Raw genomic sequence first — 24,172 nt, 5'->3', positions numbered from 1 at the left:
ACATGTACAGTAATACTTGATGGTGCTTTTTGTTGTTCATTGAATGTATATCAAATTAATTTTTACTGGATGTCCATTTTGCTTTCCCCCATGTTGGGGCATTTATGTTCTTTTCTCTTGCCAAGTGATTAGACATATCTGTGTTATTGTTAATAATAATAAACAAACAAAAAGAAATGGTTACCCTTTTCCTTCGAGTAGTTCAGGCACCGTAGTTGTAAATAAATTTATGGACCGGAAGTATTCGTATGGATTCTTCATTACTGGTATATCCATTGTAAGACCGGATGTCACCTTATATGCCTGTCGATATTAATGTGGATTAAAGTTCATTGTGTTCATTGGGTTCAACATATTTTAACAGGTTTAGAATTTTCAATCAAATTTTACAATATTTATAAAACACCTCTTTACTCGTATTGCTACGTACAGTTATTGAAGTACATCTTTATTTGCAGCGATGTTGTACCAATATATCATAAAATATTTTATTGAATCATATGACATCATAGCATATACCACAATATTATATGTATTATATGACACAATATTGTAATGCATGTATATAGTTGTGAATTGATATTTTAACATACAACACAGAAGGAATTTACATATGATATACAATATTGTAACATATGATATTATAAGATATTTTGTCATTTGTCAAACCACAGATTCATCATTGATATACAATATTTCATTAAATAACTATGGTTTTCATATAATATGTTAAAGGTGATCTCATAAAGGTGATGCCTCATCTCAATGAGCTCTGTAATCTTTGATTACTAATGTTTATTCATTACAAGGATGGATTCCAAACCAGAACGAAATTCCCTGTTACATGTACATGGTGTACAAAATCATCGATAATGCGTCAATTATAACATTAAACAAGAGACCCATCGGCCATATTGCTCACCTGAGCAACAATAGACATCATAAAATCAGCTTTATGGAGTCATATATATACAAAATATCTGGACAATGCAGTATAACAGATCATGTATTAAAAAAATTCCCTGGATATTTTGTTTATCATTGAGCCCTTTTTGTCACAGGATCATTTTATAGTAATTTCACATATTGAGCATTACAGTTCTCAAGAAGATCTAAATCAAATGGGATATAAACCTACATCAAACTTGTGAAGCCCAAGAATTGTCCAGGGGCCAAAATCTAATAAAACATTTTTCAAGAATCAACAATATGTCAAACTGCTTGCATATAAGTAAAACTATATATTATAACATTTGGGTTTTTAACCAGGTTTTCCAACGGAAAAATCCGGTTATTAAAATGGTGAAAATGGCGGGCGACTGCCAAAAGGGTACCCTCATTGTATGGATAACTTCTCCTACAGTTTTCAAGATAGGAAGTTGTTCTTTTGCAGATCAATTGAACATATATCAGAGGTATGCATATTGATAGGATTTTTATTTCCGATAATTTATGAAAAAAATACCAGCTTTTGAACTTAGTCATTTTTTGGCAAAATATTGCATATAGGGTACCCTCATTGTACGGATAACTCCTCCTACAGTTTTCAAGATAGTAAGTTGTTCTTTTGCAGATCAATTGAACATATATCAGAGGTATGCATATTGATAGGATTTTTATTTCCGATAATTTATGAAAAAAATACCAGCTTTTGAACTTAGTCATTTTTTGGCAAAATATTGCATATAGGGTACCCTCATTGTACGGATAAATCCTCCTACAGTTTTCAAGATAGGAAGTTGTTCTTTTGCAGATCAATTGTACATATATCAGAGGTATGCATATTGATAGGATTTTGATTTCTGATGTTTATAAATAAAATACCAGCTTTTGAACTTAGTCATTTTTTGGCAAAATATTGCATATAGGGTACTCTATTTCACTGGATACGGGTTGTCATGGATTATGGATACAGTTCACATAAAAGAAAACCCGGTTTGCTGTCACATTGACAGTTTTTCACTTGTTATGAATCTAAAATGTTTTCCTTTGTAAAATTGGACCCCCCCCCCCCCCACCCCCAATGTGGCCCCACTCTACTCCTGAAAAATATGATTTTGACGAATTTGAATCTTGCGTTGTTTTCACTACAGTTGCTACTTTTCTGAGAAAATTTTTTTTTAGAAAAAGATTTTTCTCTATATATTGCCATGTAAAAATGTAACCCCCCCCCCATTGCGTCCCCATCCTACGTTCAGACGTAAAGATAATAGAGGTAATATGTAATATATTATATATGATGTATTTCATGTTTGAATATTACTTTATGAATTATTTATGTGAGTCAGAATAGTGAAATTTACAAGTATAATCAGTAACTAACGGAAGTCATTAAACTCCTCTAAAGCATGTCAGATTATGAAAATGAAGCCATTTTTTTGTTTCAATCGCAGACGCAGAGTTAATAGCCCAAATTAGAAAAAAAACTAGACACGATCTCGTTGCCAGCAACGAGGAGGTCTTCCGTCTGATTTTTAGAAGAGGAAATGACTTTGCCTTTTATCTTCATCAACGAAACATATCAGTAAATGCAGATGTGATCTAAAAGAGCGATGGAAGAAGGATTATACACCCCGTTGGATCCCTAATTTAGGGACCAGCCCCATTTTATTTCAAATCAAATAAAAGGTTTTTTGATTTCAATACATTTTGTGTAAAAAGTTTAGAAATTTGTTACCGTTCTTGATTTATCTGGAAAAATCGCGGGAACAGATAACAAACAAGTTTTGGTTGCAGATTGTTAACGACATTTTTAGCGTATTTTTTTCAATATTGCTTCTTGAAATTCATTTTTTTTAAATTTAGGACTTTTGGCCCCTTAAAAATCCCTTATTACATAACAAAGGAGTAAAAAAATTCATGTATAGGTACTTACCATTTCGATAAACATAATTGCTTCTGTAACGTATTGCAAAATATTTCACAATTAAAAGTTATGATTAAAAGACTTTAGAACTCTATCGGCCCCTAATTTGAATGGCCGGCCCCTTTTTCTTGATATGAGAAGAAAGCTCTGGTCATTTCAAACTTATTTTGCAAGTATGTAGAAAGTATGTACCGTTCTCGAGATATCTGGAAGAGAACGTTTTAAGGGCCGACCCTATAACTCCTTTTAGGGACCGGATAACAAAAAAATTATGGTTGCAAATTGTTAACAACATTATTTGGAGCATCTTTTGTTCAACATTGCTTTTCAAAATTTCTCTCCATTTTCAGACATATAAGATCAAAATTTCGGACTGCTGGCCCCTTAAAATCCCTTATTATGTAACAAAGAAGTAAACAATTGTCATATAGAGGTACATAACGTTACGATGAACATAATTGATTCTATAAAATATTACAAAATATTTCACAATAAAAAGATATTATTAGAATACTTTAGAGCCCTTTCGGTCCTTAATTTAAAGGGCCAGCCCCTTTTCCATGATGTCAAATGAAAGCTCTGGACTTTTAAAAGTTTTTTTGTTCTATAAGTCTTAACAAAATACTTTTGAGAAAAAAGATATTCAAAGAAAACCACAAAAGAATCATGACGCTTTTTATCTCAATTTTTAAGCTCAGGCGATCTTCGATGATTTTTGTCACAGAACAGTGAAAATGCTTCTGTCATATCCTCAATCATAGGTCTACAAACCCTGAAAATTTGAATCAAATATCTCTTTTCGTTTAGGAGAAAAACACCGGACAAGCCGACCCTCTAAATATCATAAAAACGTCAATATCTCTAAAACGGAAATGACGTCATCAATATAAAAAATTTCCAATAAGGTTCAGATCAATATCTGCTAGTTCTGAAAGTTTCATTAAAATCAGCCAAGCCGTTTCTGAGAACTTGCTTGCACAAAAATGCGTAAGAAAAAAAAAGAAGAATAACTAGACACGATCTCGTTGCGAGCAACGAGGAGGTCTTCCGTCCGATTTTTAGAAGAGGTAATGACTTTGCCTTTTATCTTCATCAACGAAACATATCAGGAAATGCAGATGTGATCTAAAAGAGCGATGGATGAAGGATTATACACCCCGTTGGATCCCTAATTTAGGGACCAGCCACATTTTATTTCATATCAAATAAGAGGTCTTTTGATTTCGATACATTTTGTGTAAAAAGTTATTTGTAACCATTCTTGATTTATCTGGAAGAGATCGTGGGAACTGATAACAAACAAGTTTTGGTTGCAGATTGTTAATCACATTTTTTAGCGTATTTTGTTCAATAATGCTCCTTAAAATTGCTTTTTTTTAATTTTGGGACGTTGATGATAAGTTCGTACTTTTGACCCCTTAAAATCCCTTATTACATAACATAGGAGTGAACAATTTTCATGTATAGGTACATAACATTTCGATTAACATAATTGCTTCCGTAATGTATTACAAAATATTTCACAATTAAAGGTTATGATTAAAAGACTTTAGAACTCTATCGGATCCTAATTTGAATAGCCAGCCCCTTTTTCGTGATATAAAAATAAAGCTCTTGTCATTTTAAACACATTTTGTTCAACAAGTATGTAGAAATTATGTACCGTTCTCGAGATGTCTGGAAGAGATCATTTTAAGGGCCGACCCTATAACTCCTTTTAGGGACCGGATAACAAAAAAATTATGGTTGCAAATTGTTAACGACATTATTTGGAGCATCTTTTGTTCAACGTTGCTTTTCAAAATTTCTCTCCATTTTCAGATATATAAGATCAAAATTTCGGACTGCTGGCCCCTTAAAATCCCTAAATACGTAACAAAGGAGTAAACAACTGTCATGTGTAGGTACATAACGTTACGATGAACATAATTGCTTCTATAAAGTATAACAAAATATTTCACATTAAAAGATATTATTAGAATACTTTAGAGCCCTTTCGGCCCTTAATTTAAAGGGTCAGCCCCTTTTCCCTAATGTCAAATGAAAGTTCTTGACTTTTTAAAGTTTTTTTGTTCTATAAGTCTTAACAAAATACTGTTGAGAAAAAAGATATTCAAAGAAAACCACAAAAAAATCATGACGCTTTTTATCTCAATTTTTAAGCGCAGGTGAGCTTCGGTGTTTTTTGTCACAGAACAATGAAAATGCTTCTGTCATATCCACAAACATAGGTCTACAAACCCTGAAAATTTGAATCAAATATCTGTTTTCGTTTAGGAGAAAAACACCGGACAAGCCGACCCTCTAAAAATCGTAAAAACGTCAATATCTCTAAAACGGAAATGACGTCATCAATGTAAAAAATTTCCAATAAGGTTCAGATCAATATGTGTTAGTTCTGAAAGTTTCATTAAAATCAGCCAAGCCGTTCCCGAGAACTTGCGTGCACAAAAATGCGTAAGAAAAAAAAAGAATAATAACTAGACACGATCTCGTTGCGAGCAACGAGGAGGTCTTCCGTCCGATTTTTAGAAGAGGAAATGACTTTGCCTTTATCTTCATCAACAAAACATATCAGGAAATGCAGATGTGATCTAAAATAGCGATAGATGAAGGATTATACACCCCGTTGGATCCCCAATTTAGGGACCAGCCACATTTTATTTCATATCAAATAAGAGGTCTTTTGATTTCGATACATTTTGTGTAAAAAGTTTTTTGTAACCGTTCTTGATTTATCTGGAAGAGATCGTGGGAACTGATAACAAACAAGTTTTGGTTGCAGATTGTTAATCACATTTTTTAGCGTACTTTGTTCAATATTGCTCCTTAAAATTGCTTTTTTTTAAATTTTGGGACGTTGATGATAAGTTCGGACTTTTGACCCCTTAAAATTCCTAATTACATAACATAGGAGTAAATACTTTTCATGTTTAGATACATTACATTTCGATTAACATAATTGCTTCCGTAATGTATAACAAAATATTTCAAATTTAAATGTTATGATTAAAAGACTTTAGAACTCTATCGGCTCCTAATTTGAATAGCCAGCCCCTTTTTCATGATATAAAAAGAAAGCTCTTGTCATTTTAAACACATTTTGTTCAACAAGTATGTAGAAATTATATACCGTTCTCGAGATGTCTGGAAGAGAACGTTTTAAGGGCCGACCCTATAACTCCTTTTAGGGACCGGATAACAAAAAATTATGGTTGCAAATTGTTAACGACATTATTTGGAGCATCTTTTGTTCAACATTGCTTTTCAAAATTTCTCTCCATTTTCAGATATATAAGATCAAAATTTCGGACTGCTGGCCCCTTAAAATCCCTAAATACGTAACAAAGGAGTAAACAACTGTCATGTATAGGTACATAACGTTACGATGAACATAATTGCTTCTATAAAGTATAACAAAATACTTCACATTAAAAAGATATTATTAGAATACTTTACAGCCCTTTCGGCCCTTAATTTAAAGGGCCAGCCCCTTTTCACTAATGTCAAATGAAAGTTCTTGACTTTTTAAAGTTTCTTTGTTCTATAAGTCTTTACAAAATACTTTTAAGAAAAAAGATATTCAAAGAAAACCACAAAAAAATCATGACGCTTTTTATCTCAATTTTTAAGCGCAGACGAGCTTCGGTGTTTTTCATCACAGAACAATGAAAATGCTTCTGTCATATCCACAAACATAGGTCTACAAACCCTGAAAATTTGAAGCAAATATCTGTTTTCGTTTAGGAGAAAAACACCGGACAAGCCGACCCTCTAAAAATCGTAAAAACGTCAATATCTTTAAAACGGAAATGACGTCATCAATGTAAAAAATTTCCAATAAGGTTCAGATCAATATCTGTTAGTTCTCAAAGTTTCATTAAAATCAGCCAAGCCGTTCCCGAGAACTCGGATGCACAAAAATGCGTAAGAAAAAAAAAGAATAATAATAAGGGAAACAGAAACAAAGCAATAACAAGAAGGTCTTCCGTTGGAAACGGAAGACCTTAATAAGGGAAACAGAAACAAAGCAATAACAAGAAGGTCTTCCGTTGGAAACGGAAGACCTTAATAATAAGGGAAACAGAAACTAAGCAATAACAAGAAGGTCTTCCGTTGGAAACGGAAGACCTTAACTATGAGGAATCTCTTGGTAAATTTATAAAATATCTTTTATAAAGAACATAGTTCGTTCAACTGAAATAAATTTTGTACAATTTCATATCATAGACAGAAAATTAAATTTAAACATTTCTAATTTGCTTACATATTTTAAATTGTAGGCTCTGGTGCTGGTCTTAAAGCCATACCAACGGCAGGCCGACTCGCTCATTCCAAATCTGTCTGAAATTGAGGCATATTTATTTTGACACAAACCAAAGAAACATCAGGATTCGGTCCGGAAGAGGTTTTTAGACAGTTCCTCCACTTGCCTCCTTACATAAAATGCCACATATATTTTGTTCCAAGCATGCATCGCATATTTTTTTCTTTTAAGCACTTCACACTTACTCTTCCAATACGTAAAAAAACTTTTGAATTCATCAATCCTGAAATTGGCTACTATATTTGAACTGACTTATATTTCCTACATATTTTTTTTGTCTCTGCCTATCTAATGGCTGTTTGTGCTGTGGATTCAGTTCTGACATATGAAAAAAAAATCACCAGTAGCTGTTTACCTGTTTTTAGTTTAAGTAACCGGGTCTTGATGCAGATGACATAATAACACCAAGTTGATTTTATAGGCATAGGTTCGATTCCTTTTTTGAATAAATTGTAGAAATATGGTAATATGTAGAAATATGGTAACTGCAGGAAATCACCCTAGAACAACACAAACATAAACATATAAGCACACAACAAAGACAATACAACCACAAACATTGCACAAACATTGCACAAACATTCACATATAACATATATTTACTTAGGTCACTTATTCATATTATCAGCAAAGAGCGATAATTTATATTTAAACAATATTTCCAAATAATAATAAATATTTACGGTAATAAATATCAATAAAACTATATTCCACCATATAGTTCCCAATTTATGGAACTAAGTACTAGTGCAGGTCCTATTTACTGGATCATGAATCGATCACCATATTCAGTATATGACAGGTTTAAGAGTGGAAATTGTCGTAAGTCATAAAGTTGACAAGTCACACCCGTCTTCAGTCTTCACCAAGTCTTGCAGAATTAGTTACAAAACCAGATCACTAAAGAAATACTCCCGTTACTGTCAGCAGTGACCAAAAGTGACCAATCAAAGCGTAGAATAACAAAAACACCTTTATACAAATGGAATATTCCAAAACCATTTCTTTACTCTGTATATTTTGACTGAACCATTATTTTAAATAGGGGTGTTTAGGTTAAATCACACACACACACACACACACACAGTAAGTATTGCAGTGCCGCGAAAAGAGTGACAGATTGAATAAATGATTGATTGAATGAGATGTGAATCAAAATACCTTAATACTATATAAAACTAAAAATAAAACTAAGTCACACTACTACAAATTCCCCCAGTTGTGAAATGACGTCCCCGTCATTTACTTAACTGAGAAACATTTAACTGGTAATTGAAAGATAATGAATTACAATTTGTTTATAAAATTTGAAATGCAATTAAGTAAAATAAATCTTTCTTCTACACGACTTGTCGCTTCTAACATCTGTGTCAAAATTTGCAAATCTTCTGTTCGCTTGACATTAATTTGATATAACTAGTAATCGGCTAATCTCTTTGGGCGTCTTACTCTAGCAGATCTTCGCACTGTATTTTCTGTACTCTCTTCCGAATCGCTTGATCTAGGCTCAGAGCCATCACTCTCCGCAACTTGGGGTACAGACTAACCCTTTCTGGCTGAGTTGCCTCTTCTCTTACAGTTGGTTCTCTGGAATCCTCCATGGAAGTTCTTCTCTTTACCAGTACAGCCAATTGAATTTCATACCCTGAATCACTTGACTCATATCGATATATCTCCTCAATTCTGTTGGTCAAAATCTGTCTTTCTATCCTTCTCTTTTCTTTCTTTCTGTTGTGTCTTTGATCTTGGCTTTGGAATGGGTTTCTTTTCCTCATAATCGGGGTCAATACATCCTATGGGCAGTAGAAGATTACGGTGTAAGGTTCTTCTCTTCCCTGAACCATCTTCTCTTTGCACCACATAGACTGGAACGTCTTTATTTGGCTGGTGTAACACAATGTATGGTTCTTCCTCCCACATGTCTGCAATTTTGTGCTTGCCATCAAACGCAACAACATTCACAAGTACCCTGTTGCCTACCTGTAATTCAACACCTCTAACTTTTAAGTCGTAGTACTTACCTTGTTTTGACCTCGAGTTATTTGCTACTTCTCTGGCCACATTGTAAGCTGTTTTCATCCTAGATCTCAGGTCTTCAATGTACTTTGTAAAGGATTTCTTTTCTTTGTTGTTGTTGATTCCAAACGCAACGTCGATTGGCAATAACGGTTCTCTCCCAAAATCAAGAAGTGTTGTAAAGAAATTGTTGTAGAAGACCTCTGCTGTGGTTTTAGCTGTAAAGGTCTTAGTGGGCACAGCCACAGCAAACCTAGAAAATAAATGATAAGTATATGCTGGTAGCCTCCTTTAGATGGTTCAGGTGTCAGGAAATCTATGCACACCAATTCAAGGGGGTATGATGTCTGGATTGGCATGAGAGGGGCTCGCTGATTAGTTGGAACTTTCCTGCGCAGACACCTATGGCAATTCTTCATCCATCTATTAATATCGCAATTCATACCATTCCAGTAGAATCTCTAGCGCACCAGGGATGTTACACGGTCACGTCCTTGATGTCCAAAATCATTGTGTAGATTTTTCAACACCACTGGAATCATATCCCTTGGAACTACTATCTGTTTTCTGCATGTTTCATCTATGGTAACTTTCCTCATTAAGATTCCTTCTTCCATAATTAATAGATGAAAGTTCCTAACAAGTGCTTGATAATGAGCAGAGATCGGTAGATCACTCCTTCGGGGTTTCTTACCTGATTAGACAGGATGAATCCAGTTCCGCAATGTAGGATCTTCATTTTGGGCTTCTGTCATGTTCACCTGTTGAAATTGAGAAATGTCACAGTTTTACTGATTAACTAATTCTGAATCTACAGATAAATTCTCTACAAAAGGAATCTCTAACTGAATAGATTGACATAATGCTTTCATACACTCATCTGAAATAAAAGACATGTCATTGGTTCAGATAGTCCGTTTGCGTCCGAGTTCTTAAATCCAGGTCTGTATTGAATTTCTAAATCAAAATTAGCTAATGAAGCCAGCCACCAATGACCTGTGGAATCTAATTTGGCTGATGTCAAGACATAAGGTTGTGGATTATTATCTGTCAGAACTTTGGTTTTATTTCTTAGCAGGTAATCCTTGAATTTGTCACAAACATCCCATTTGAGCGCTAAGAATTCAAGTTTGTGGGCCGGGTAATTTCACTCTGACATTGTGAGGGTTCTGCTTGCATAACTGATTACTCACTTCACATCACCTTGCATCTAATATAAAACTGCACCCAGGGCAATCTGACTCGCATCCGTGTGAAGTTCAAATGGAAGGCTATAATCAGCATACCCGAGTTTAGGTGATGTTGCTAATGCTTCTTTCAATTTGTCAAATGCATTCTGTTCCTCACTACCCAATTTCCATACATTAACCCTCTTCTTACTTGCTCTCTTACTCTTAGTTGGAATTGGCATTAACTCTGTTAAGAGTCTTGCACTCTTGCTAAAGTTCTTGATAAAATTTCGGTAATAACCGAAAAATCCCGAAAACTTCCGGACTTCTTCAGAGGTTGTAGGCCAATTGAGAACTTTATTAGTCTTATCTGGATCAGTCTGAATACCTTACTTGGATACTATGTGACCTACATATTTTACTCTTTCCTGAAAGAAATTACATTTCTTGGAAGAAAGCTTTAACCCTGCTGCCCTCAATTTGTTGAACACTTGCTGTAAGCAATCTAGGTGTTCTGTAAAGGTTCTTGAGAAAATAATGATATCATCAAGAAAAATAAAGCAGATGTTAAGATTCAATTACCCCAGACATTCTTCCATCAGTCTCTGGTAAGTAGTTGGACTGTTGGATAGGCCATAAGCCATCCTATTGTATTCAGAAAATCCCAAGGGGCCAACAGTGAATGCTGTTCTTTCCTTGTGGCTCTCCTCGATCTCGATTTGATGGTAACCAGACTAAGCATATAGTACTGTAAAATAGGAATTCCCTGACAAACTGTCCAGTATCTCCTCAATTCGTGGTATGGCATATGCATCTTTTTTAGTCTTGTGGTTAAGTTGCCGATAATCCATGCACATCCTTAAATTTCCGTTTTTCTTTTCTCACAAGGACCACGCTGCTGGAAAATGGCGATTTGGATTTTCTAATTATCCCTGCTGTCAGTATCTGCTGTAAGTGATCTCTGACTTCCTTATACATAGATTGGGGTATTCGTCTGTGACGTTGTTTGAAAGGAGTAGGATATGTCATCTCAATCCTATGTTTGATAGCTGTAACATGGCCAATATCTGTCTCACTCATAGAAAATATATCTCTGTTACTTGTAATGACATCCTTGGTCTCTAAATACTGCTCTTTATTCAGGTTCTCTTGAGCAATATTGAACTTTAATTCTTTGGAGATATCATCTGCAGGGAGTTCTGGCATATCTTCAAAAGTAACTGGCTGAATCTCTGCAATGATAGCTCCAGGTGGTACTTTGACAGTCCTTGTCGTCACATGACTGACAGTTACCATCACTGGTTCTCTTTGTTGCTGCTTGTACTCAACCAGATGTGGGATGAAGTCTAGATTCGATGGAATAACTGATTTCTCAGTTGTCTGAATAAGTGCCATAGTCTGATTATAGGGCAACATCTTGTTCGTATATCCTTCTATAGTCACTTCTGAATTTGGTTGGATAATGATTGGATCTCTTGCGGCAGACTTTACTACTGCTAATCTGTATTTATTCTTCACTTACTCTCTTTCCCTCAATGCTAAACATCGAATTGTCCAATACCAGGGCTCATACAGTCTTGATATCTGTAAGAATCTTTCTCCATGACATTCCTTATTCCTCCCAATTATGGAATTAAGAATGTTTGTCCCTAGTAATACTGGAACCTTCTGGTGATAATATGTATCATTAACTACCAGGAATAAACATGTATACTGTCTGTCATCTCATAATCCTTCTGATATGACATCTAGCTCTACTGCACCTTTATAAGGTAAATTACTGCCATCAGCACATTTCAACTCAAATAGATCTCTGATATCTTGAATTTCTACATCTTGCAAATTTTGTTCATAAAAAGACTCACAAATAGTGGAAACTGTTGATCCTGTATCTAACAGTGCTGCTGTAGGTATTCCTACGCCGTGACTTTAAATCTCTTTTGTGGTCCAAGCGTACACGACAGTCAAATTGTTGATGTCCAACTTGTCCACATCTTTAACAAACAACTTCTCCCTCATCTTTTCTCTCTTGTGGGTAAACTTTTCCTCTGTTTTTATAATTTCCTTGATACTGTTGACCCTGAAAATATCCTCTTTGACCTTGAAATCTTGAATTATGTAGTTTCTCAGTTTGATATTTCTGACGTACAACACCAATATCCTCTTTCATCTGATTCACCTTAGTGTCCATCCTTTGGACCATTGCTTTCAATTCATCCATATTTGAATCACTGCTAACAGTCTGATGAATAGTGGCTTTCTTACTGGCATCTTTATGTCTTATCTAGTTCTACGTTCCTGATTGCCTTCCTTAGTTCATCAAAGTCAATGCACTTTTTAAATATATAGCCAGTTATGTCCTTAAGATTTTCTGCAAGTCCATTCCAGAACATGTTTCGCAACATCTGATCTGTATTTGTTGGAACAATTTCACCATTCTGTATCACCTTATTCAACAGATCTTCTAATCGACAGCTCCATTCTGAAACATCTTCATTTTCTTTTTGTGATGCACTAAAAAGGTGGGACAATAGATTCTCATTGTCATCTACAATTCCATGGATGCTGTCAAATCTCTGCAAAATTTCATAAAAGGGTGCTTCTGTTCCGAGCCGCATCAGGACTCTTGCTGCATTTCCTCGAAGTGATCTTCTGATGCTCTGCAGAACTGTTGATGTCTTAACGCCATCTCTAATCAAACACTCAACTTCATAACGCCACAAATCACATGATGTTTCGCCTTTCTTATCTCCAGAAAAGAAAGGCAGTTTCGGAGTGTTAGTGGTATACAAGACATAGCTTTCCAAAAAGCTTGCCCGACTAAACAAAATTATTCAATGGAAGCATGCATGTATCAATTAGGCAATTTAATCAGAAATGAAGTTTAATTTTCGCTGCTGATCATATATTTATAAACGGAACGTGCAAATTTAAGACGAAATGTCAGTCTTCTCATCGATCTAGAACATGTACATATATAACACTTGAAATTCATTTATTTTATTCATTCAATTTTTTAGGAATGTACACATATCATATAAGTTTATGTAAGCTTAAAAGCTGGAGAGTAAATAGTCGTTTTTTTTGAAATTGTATATGTTATATTAAGATGCAAAATCAATTGAAAGGCATTTTTAAAAATTTCCAACCATATGAAATATGAAAGGGTATGTATACAATCACGTTTTGTTTTTTAATGTGTGTTGGCAGCTTCATCAAAATCATCTTGACAAGCAATTAAAAAGGGATGAATTTTCAAATTCATGAAAAAACCTTAACTGTAACTTCAATTCAATTAGAATTCCTAATTATTGCATGCTCCAACAAAAGTGGAGGGGGGGGGGGGGGGGGGGGCAAATCCATGATGTTTCCATTTATCCTATAAGGTTAATAAAAGTGCCAGCTGCCAAAAAAAGTGGGGAAGGGGAAGCAGCCTCCCTCACCCCAACTCCCGATGCTACGTGCTTGTGATGTAAACACATGGTGTGCTCTGGGCTATTCGCATGATCCCAATACTCGCGCGCAAAAACTATGAATGAGACATTATGGCGCGAAATCCTGCTTTTACCGTTCACGCAACGAATGAATTCATCCATTGGCAGAGAGCCATGGGGAAGGGGTCCAATGGCGTAGCTAGAGCTAGAATGAAGTATAGGCACCAAATACGGCGAGGGGTCTGGGGCCGCTCAAGGCTCCCAGCGGGTCCAGGGCAGCGCCCTGGTAGGGGGTTCAGCGGGGCGAGGCCCCCCGACGGAAAACGGATTTCATGTTTTATAGAACACATAGGAACAAATTTTAGGCACTTTTCGTACATAAAATTTTGAGTTTTTTAAAAGATTTTTTTCGTAGTAAAAAGGAAAAAAACATTTTTTAATACAATCCAACATTGTTTTCACCAGCAGTCTTTTTTTAAGCGTTAAATTATCAAAGTGAATGGCGGGAAGAAGATGGGGAAATAAGATAGGGCAAATGCCCATTCGGTTTCATCGTAAAATACAATTTTGAATTTATTTTATCAATTAAATCAATTCAAATTTATCATAATACAAGTTTGCAAAAGCACAATTTCTAAATAAATTCAGTTTTTATTATGTTTAACAAACGATAGAGAAAATATATTACCTTAAATTTTGGTGGAATCGAACCCACAACATAAAAACCCTACTTATAGAAGGTTAGCTAATGTCTGGTGCTCTAACTTCTGAGACATTTCATACACAACAAAGTAGATTGTTTAAATATTAGGCGTGCCTTGAACTTTGGCCACGAATTTACGGACTTGAATTATTTTTTTGAAAACATTCAATTGTTGAGATACATGTACAAAATGGTATTTTTATTGTATAGTGGGTCATCTCTCCACGTTTTTGTTGATTGAAATCGGTTTGTTTTTCATAAAACTTTAATTAGTCTATGAGAAAAATATGGAGCAGAGACTCACTTATATAATAAAAAAGACCTTGAAGTTGTAAAAAAATGACACTACTGGAAGTTTTGATATACGTATACGCCTGTTTGAGTCAACATATTCCAAGTATTGAACATATTTAAAGGTTAAAAACCGATCATATGTTAAATATTTATTGTTTTAAATATTTTTTTTTAAATATCAGATTTATTGATATTCAAATTTTTCGGTATCTTTTCCGTCCGTGCATAGATATTTTACACGCCTTATCCACCCATCTTCTTACACTAAAGCTATTATCTGTCTCTATAGTTTAGTTTACTATTAAAGGGAAAACATTAAGACTTTGTAATTGAATGTCATGATTCAAAAACAGTTGTAATGGTTACTTTAAATTTTGATAATAATAGGAAAACAGATATATTGCTTTGTTTTTTTTTAAGTCGTACATTATGTTACACAAAGTTAATTTAAGGCGTCTATCTTTATTCGTCGCAAATTTGTCAATGATAGTTGAGATCGCAACATGCATCGATCTATGAATATGATTTTAAACATTTCATCCAGTGTTTTCTTACTTTTGGTTTATTGCCCGACATGTTTTTCACTGCCGGGTTGACTGCGCAATATGTCACATATTTGTGACCTCAAACAATCAGAGCTTTGAAATAGGAAAAAGAAAGATATTTGCTGTGTGATTTTTTTTTAAATTTGTTTTTTTTAAATGTGACATTTTAACTTTTTTAATTTTTGGTCTTAAAATCATGTGTAGGCACGTGCCTTAAGTGCCTAACGACAGCTACGCCACTGGGGTCATATGAATTTGTTGACATTTGTTTTGTAACAGCTACATACATGATTGTATACCATACTTTGGATCGGATGTTTTGGAAGAAATCTAACATTTAGTAAGACACGCCACGCGAGTTATGATCCCTTTTCAAGATTAATGAAATCGCCCAACTGAACGAAAATCGGGTCACAGTCCGCTTTGGCGATTTAGTTCCTCCAATAAATAAAAATATATTTGTTTTAATCCAAACTGACGACTCTCTTGTAATAATGATAAGTTTTGGTTTCACTCCAAGTTCTTGGAAAGATTTAGCTAACTTTTGCAGTTCATCATGTGTAAAGTCCTCTTCTGACATGATGACTCAATACTTTATAAAGAACTAACAACTTAAATAAGTTTCTATTCTAACTCAATTCTAAGCTAATAAACCTAAATAAACTGATAAATAAACTTGATTGAATGAATAAACTATACTTCTAAAATTAACTCTGAATAAGAAAAAAATATATATACTAGTTAACTGCTAAATAACTTAATAAGACCAACTAATAACCCTACACTAATTAATCTAAAGTTAAAAGCAATAAGTCAAATTCAATCAATAAGTTTTAAAAATTTCAACTAAATTCAAACAAGTTTTAACTAAATAAATAACTTAATAATACCAACTAATAAGTAGTAGTTATACAATAGGTTTTAATTGGTTATGTACAGAAGGACGAAGGTGGGGCAAAAATGTCACGAAGACGCGCAGCGTCCGAGTGACATTTTTGACCCGCCTTCGTCCTTCTTTACATAACCAATTAAAACCTATTGTTTAAGTCACATGTATCAGAGCAACCAAAAATCATATAGCACGCGCAAAGAGAAATGTTGGCTCTTCATTTCCTGCTTAGAAGTCGACAAGAAAGGACGACATATCAAAAGAAATGGAAGTAGACGACACATGCGAGGGTTTTTTGATTTGGGTGGGCTATGGGACACCACAATTGATGATATTACTCTTTCGCAAGCAAGTGAGCAGATAGAGAAGGATATTGAGTGCGAAAATTTGTTGGAGAACATCGCGTTGTCTCAAGCGATCGACTTGTTTAATCCCGGACCTGCCGACATGGAATCGAACTACTTTGTGGATTTTGACCTCCTTGCGAAAAAAGAGGGAGGATCTAGCATGCCGGTGGGTCGCTATGAACATTTTGTTAATGATAATGACTTGAAAGATTTGCTCAATTCGACAGAAAACAGTCAACAAATTATCTACAATTATGAAAAATATGTGCGAAAAAGCCGGAATTCCCGGATTCTTCTCTAATCATTCGGATAAGCGCACCTGTGCAACCGCTCTTTACCAAGCCGGGGTTCCGGAACAGGAAATCATGGAACGCACAGGACATAGATCCATCGAGAGTGTCCGTAAATATAAGCGTCCGAGTGAAGAGATGCTGCGTGATATTTCCAATGCATTGGAGCCAAATGAACCAGTCAGCAAAAAGGCCAAAATCTTGGATGGAATTGAAAATCCGAAGTGTGGAGATTGTAAAAACATGTTCAATAACTGTAAAGTATATTTCAACCTTTGAAAGAGTCTTAAGTGTTGAGTATTTTTTATTTGTTAAATGCCGTGTGTGAACTAGTTATGTTTACCCATACAGCCTGATAGGCGAAACACGCACTAGATTTGTTTGTCATTTTTTGTTGGATAAAATTGATGTCAATTTGCAATGAAAAAAAATATTCAAATGATGTGTTGCGTCATGGTTTTATTAGTGAAGTTTTACCACGCCTACTGGGTATCAGTGGTTATGTACAGATACCCACAGTTAAGATCAAAAGAAATTTACCGCAGCTATGGTACATACCTACACTAATTAATCTAAAGTTAAAAGCAATAAGTCAAATTCAATCAATAAGTTCTAAAAATTTCAACTAAATTCAAACAAGTTTTAACTAAATAAATAACTAAGTTATTTCAGTACCGCTTATTAATAATTAGAACGATAATTTAAATCTTTCTGTTAAATAACAATTTACTTCTGCGCAAGTAGGCGTGGGCTATTTTTATTTCAAGAAAAGATACCAATCGATTTGGGCAATTATCTGACAAATTAGGCATACAAAAAAACAAACAAACTTCGATAAGACCTCAGGAACAAACCAGGAGGTAAAGGATTTTTTTATTTGACCATTTGATACCATTTAGCAATAACGTTGTTCCAGAAGATGGCGATTTAATGCCAACAAATCCAGTATTCTGCAGTTAAGTTCGAAAGGAAATCAGCTTAAAGAAGGTAACATATGGACTCTAGGCGACACTCCTGTACCATGTTCAGACTCTTGCACCCATCTAGGCATAATCATCAACAGTAAATGTTCTCTGTCAGAACGGATAAAATCCGCCTGCAGGAACGGTAGAAACTCATTCTATGCCCTCACAGATATTGGATCCCCGTACCTTAATCCTTTAACGTTAGCCAGCTTATACAAATCCGTAGTCCTTCCATCTGTTTTGTATGGCTGCGAACTCTGGAACAATCCTACCGCCGCTGATTGCCAACGCCTTCAAGTTTTCCAGCACTCTATCTGTAAATTGGCGCAGAATCTCTCAAGTCGAACAAGATCCGACATGTGTGAAAGCCTTCTCAATATCATTCCTATTTCTACAGAAATAGACACACGTAAACTTCTGTTTTTTGGACGACTGTGCCGGATATCCTACCAAACTCTTCCAAAGCAAATTTTTCTTGTAAGACTGTTTTCCTACTTTGAGGGATTGGGGAAGAGCCAATGCTGATTCATTCCAGATGTCATAAATTTTATGAACACTTACGATCTCCTGACTTACCTGTATCAGTGGGTTGAGAGCGGTTCCTTTCCATCCAAACTATCCTGGAAAAACACTGTAAGATCTACAACCATCAGAGTTCACAAAGACCTGCGACAGACCGGATGTCTAATGACATAGACTTTTCTCGATTTCTGGCAGTCTTTAGTGAACATGATCCTTCTAACTTCTGGCGAGCACCGAAGAACTGCTACGAGATCGTAAACTTGTGACCGATCGTCCTCAGAGTTCTCTGGATGTTTGTCATCTATGTGGTGCACCTTTCTTTAACCTTGCAGCACATGTTGCATGTTCTTGTGCAATAACCCTCGGCACTCGAAACAATTGGTGGACTGATATTATAAATAACTTTACCATCTATCTGTCTGCAGAACTGTGTGCCCTCCCTGACGACGACTTGCTCCTCATCCTCTTAGGTCGGCAACCAAACACGGAACTGGACGCTTATGCCACCGAGACTTTCCGTATCAGGAACTTTAAGCTGATACAAGATACTTCAGCCCAGTATAATCAGCTCATGCGCCGTCATCATGATGTAACGAATAGGGTCAATCAGTAAACCCTGTGTCGTGACCTGATATACATGAATATAACATTCGTTATCCTTCATTTTGTGTGTTTGTCCTTTTTTTCTTTCTTTCTTCACTTTCTCTGTAATTGCTGATTTGTATGGTTAAATTAATTGTATTCATTTGAAATAATCTCAGTCACGAGGAAATAAAGTATGAATGAATGAATGAATGAATGGGACATCCCCTGTAATCTTCGTGTGTACCCATAATTGACGTCATCTATTCGTGAGGTGTTTGTCAGACGACAATGTAAACAAATCATAGTTTCTCAATGATCGGTTAAATTTCCAGTAAAATTGATAATAATTTTATTTCACGGATTTGTATTACCTGTTATTTGTTGATTTATCGTTCAAAACCTTACAATGTGTCATACCTGTTGTGAGGGGCATTGAGGACTCGAAGCCCCCAACAATGCCGCTGAAATTAGGACGATCTTTCATCATATCGATGATTTTCTCTTTAGCCGTGGTTCGGGGCATTAGTGGAGGGCCTCCGCCAGTGAGTTTTGACTGTTTCTGTGCAGCGTTGAAACTTTTCTTGGCACTTTGCTGTAGGTTGCCGCACTTGAAATTTACCTGGTCAACCGTGCGCCGCTGAACACCCACTGCATTTATCATTTTGGTCATGCCCATTTTGCATTCTTACGTGAATTTGTAATCAAGTTGCTTTGCTTCGCCTTCAAAACATCTTCATTTTTCTCAAAAAATTCTGTCAAAATGCTGATTTCTGACAGTGGCCGATTATTGCTTTTTTCTCACTTGGTCATCATTGTCAATATAAGACACCAGGGTAAACGCGCGTGCAGGCGGCTTTAACTTATTTAAATCATAGTTAGCTAATAGACACTTAACAATATTTCGAGCAACCCAAAATTAACTCTTAGTTATGTAACTTGCCATTACAAAATTAACAGCTAGTCACGGTTTTAACTAAGCGTCAATTTAACTGACGTTCGTGCAACCGAATCCTTATTAATATGACCGGTCGAAATACACAAGTTGGTTTATCTAATAACGATTTATTAAAGATCCAAACTTGTCGTTTCTACACGTTCTTTGCAGCCTGCACAGACAATACAACCTCAAGTCTCCAACTGATAATCAGTGCGGATAGCGGCTTAATTTAGGCAAAACATACATACAGGTGTAAATAATTAGAGTTACTCTTGACACATATAATAATTAAATTACATGATTACTCAAGATTTATAATTGATTCAATAACAGATGACATCTCAATGTCCGGTGGTCAAGGTCTAATTAAAACTTATTAGCACTGAATCAAGAAAGAATATATTACTCGAAATAAGTAATTTTCGCACGGTGACAATATTGACCACCAAAATGCAAAAGCAAAGTTCTTCGAAAACCGTCATTTTGTAGTGTTGGCTGAGTTACTGAAACGAGGCAAAGAAATTCAGCAGCTGGAAAAACAAATAAAACATCTAAGTTGTACACTACGTGACAGAGAAGAACTAAAGGAAAACACAAAGACACGTCATTCAAGGGGACACTTTCGGAAAGCTGCGGTGAATTCGACCCATGCTCACAGACGGTTCAAGTCTACCAGCCATTGGAAGTGTGATCTACCTAGTTCCAGAATGGACCGAGGATGAACAAGTACCAGTTTCCACGGCAGCACTTTTCTTTGGAACAAGGGGACGTGTTCATCGGGAGGAAGAGACAACCGTGTGATATGTTCCCCTTGGACATGACATCTTTTCCATTGTCACTAGCGTTGAGTGACTTTGATCCGGGCACACTTAATTGAAATAACTCTGTACATTTACTTTTCTATTATTATTCTCTATTGTAAAAAATGTTTTGTTATCTATATGTATTTGTAGTTCATGTTCAATTATTCGGCAGTTGGAGAGCGACGGTCAAGGTGCTCGTACCACCGACTCCCGACATCGCGGAATATTGTAATAAGTTTGTGGAGTTTTAATAAATCATGTAAAACGAATACCGATCGACTTGTGAATTTCCTTGAGTCACAAAATGGAAGTACAAAAGATATTCATTAAAGTAGTGAAAGAAATTTTATAAGGATCAAAGCAGATTGATAAAAAAAATTTGATTACCAAATAATAGTAAGAAGGATAAATTTGTTTTCAGACACCTAAATGTTAACATACAAAAACAATTATTTTCAATATAGGTTGTATATGATTATATAAAACCCAATCCGGGGAAAACCCCGTTTATCTATGATTGAAACTAAAAAGTCATCTGTAACTAATAGAATTGTGTTTTTATGACTAGAACTACTCATTATTTACTTCGGAGTTGGATGGTAATATACGTTGAAAACTAAAATTACATAAAGTTCTTTCTACTTTTTCATATAAGAACAAATGCCTCATCTGATCTTTTTATGTAAAAATTTATAAATAATCATCGTTGTTATTGAACAATTCCTAAAAATCGAATAAAAGAAAATAGACTGAAAGGGTGAATCAATCGACTAGGAGGTTTTCCAAAAACGCACCATATTTTATGGATCTAGTCTCATAATAACGAGATCTTTTTCTCGTTAAAACGAGATTTTTTCTTGTAATAACGAGATATTTTTTCGTAATAACGCAATAATTAATTTGTAATAACGAGATTTGTATTCAGTGTACAGTAGTTATAGTATAAATGATAAAAACATTTTGAAAAATGATATATAATTATTGCTTTGTAATAGGTTTCTTAGCATCAATGTGTACTGCTGCCACATCAGAAAATACGGTTGAAATTCCATCCTTTATTGGTTTGTAACTTTGTATATACATTTATTATATAATATACTTATAAAACTTTATAATTATAATATATTGTCAAATTTGATATGCATGTTCTTCATAAACGGAACATTTAAGTGAGTAGATTAAAAACAATGAGTTTTTTAAGATCAAAAAATATATCGCCAGTATTTTTGTTTGTAGTAGAAGTTGACATTCCAGAAGAAACCCCAAATGTGTTTCCAGGCCTTCTACCGACACATACTTTACTTCAACTTCGTACAGATCAAACGCAAAGGTAAAAATAATTGTGCCAACACTATAAAATTAATTAAAAATATTTTAAAATTCCTTTTTTTAATTCTTATAATTCTAGCATAATTTTACTTTTGTTAAAAAAAAAAAAGATGGTGAACTGTTCAACTTCATTCATGCAATCTGAACTATTTATATTTCACATATTAAGATTATATCTCAGCTTTTCTTCTATTTCAATTGACATTGGCGTAATTTAAAAACTTTTCATTGAAAATCAAGACACGGCCAGCGACACTGACGATGAGTTTATGGTGAAACTGATAGAGGTGAAGGAGAGAAGAGCCATCGCGGAGGAAAGAAAAGAAACTGCCATAGAGAGGATAGCCGCGGCATTTGAGAAAAAAAAATGGTTTTTATTATATTTTAGCTCAAAATTATGAAATTAGTCGTGTCCTTTATTAAATGTTTTGAATTAATAAACAGAATTAATGAATTGTTAAATAAATTGGCAACTTGAGTGCTTCTTAGTGCGTTGGGCACTGATGTTCTGTACAACCCCACCGTCAAGTATGGGATTTTCTATGCAACAGCTAGATTGTGAAGCATAATGCAGCATTGGATGATTCAAAAACATCTACTTGTGAGCACTCCTCTAGTTCGATGTAAACACCTGCAAAGATTAATTAGAATGTAAATAATTTGTAACACGTTTTCAATGTTTGCAATTGGTAAACATATATTCTCGGATAAAAAACTTTAGTGTCGCGTTTATTGGAATGGACGTTTGAAATAAAAACATTTGCTTGCAAATGTTACATATAAAATATCTAAATAAATATTTCGTTTAAATTCTTACCTAAATCGGGATTTTAATACCCCAAAAGATTTTTCTACGATCAGGCGGGTCTTTCCATGGGCCTCATTGTATATCATAGCCATAATTTCTTGAAAGGGAAGCCAGAATTCCCAAGTAACCACCCGAAAAGCTCTTTTGAATCCCCTCCAACGTGTTTCTCTTCTTCTTCTGCGAAGCAGCCAGAAAGTTATTATTCAAGGCGTAGATGGATTTCACAATTTAGGTAAAAGGCTTCATCAATATCTTGACCATACAATCAATTTATAACCTTCTGTATGACCATATTGACCTACCCTAAGGCCTGAACCTTTGTAGGTTTGCTATGGTAGCATATCTCTGCCCCTTGTGTGCAAGTTATATTTAATCAAGTCGACATGCAAAATAGTTATGTCAACATGCAACATAAGTATGTTTACATGTAAGAAAATTGCAATCAAATAAGAAGGATAAAAATCCCAAGAAATCAACCAGAATCAACTTCATGATCATGGTTTTGCTTCTAACAGTGTTGGTAAAGACCCACCATAATAATTTAAATCATGATCAATGTTGATCAATTTCTGCAGAACATACAAGAAACAAGAAGCGAAAACGTAATAAAACAAGCATTCTGAGAGTATTGCATAAGCAATACACGTCCCCCACCGGTTTGTAGAAATTTGTGAAAACAATGTACTGTTATGCAGAATATCATTTCTTCTGTACCCCGAATCAACAGACCAACACGATAACGAACCCGATTGTAATTATTCAAAAAACCCTGTCGATTAAAGAAGAAGAAGTAACGCAATGCTTGAAACTATTTTATAGAACTTATTTGTTTGTTAGAAACATTAAAAGAAATGATCCAAGTAATGCACCATAAAATTAAAAAGCAATTAAAATCTTTTGGAATCTGCTTTCAAGATATACCCGAACCAACTTCTGAATCAAATGACAAAATTTTAACAAAGCATTCGACTGTGTCCGGGCATTTGAGATTGAACAAATGTCGTACTCTGTTCTTTCTTGTTCAGTATATATGTCATAAAGCTAGAATAGATATGAGATATGTTTAATGAGAACACATGGTTTCGTTGCAACAAAGATAAATCACATACAAAAATATTCTCCTAAATGACACGAATCCTGGCAAAGTACCCAATGAATTGTCCGATTTGTCTATTGTGGAGAAACAAATTATTTGTCCTTAGGCTACTGCACCTTGTATAAATGTCCTTTTGCTCAAACATTGTGGGATAAGGTCAAGTGGTCACTGTGTTACATTTCCACAAGAAGTCAACGAACCTGCCCAAATTTTCCTAAGACTCCCATCTGACATTCATATTTTAAAC

Source organism: Crassostrea angulata, chromosome 6, assembly GCF_025612915.1.
Source record: "Crassostrea angulata isolate pt1a10 chromosome 6, ASM2561291v2, whole genome shotgun sequence".
Classification (NCBI taxonomy): domain Eukaryota; kingdom Metazoa; phylum Mollusca; class Bivalvia; order Ostreida; family Ostreidae; genus Magallana; species Magallana angulata.
Note: the sequence above shows the minus strand (reverse complement) of the source record.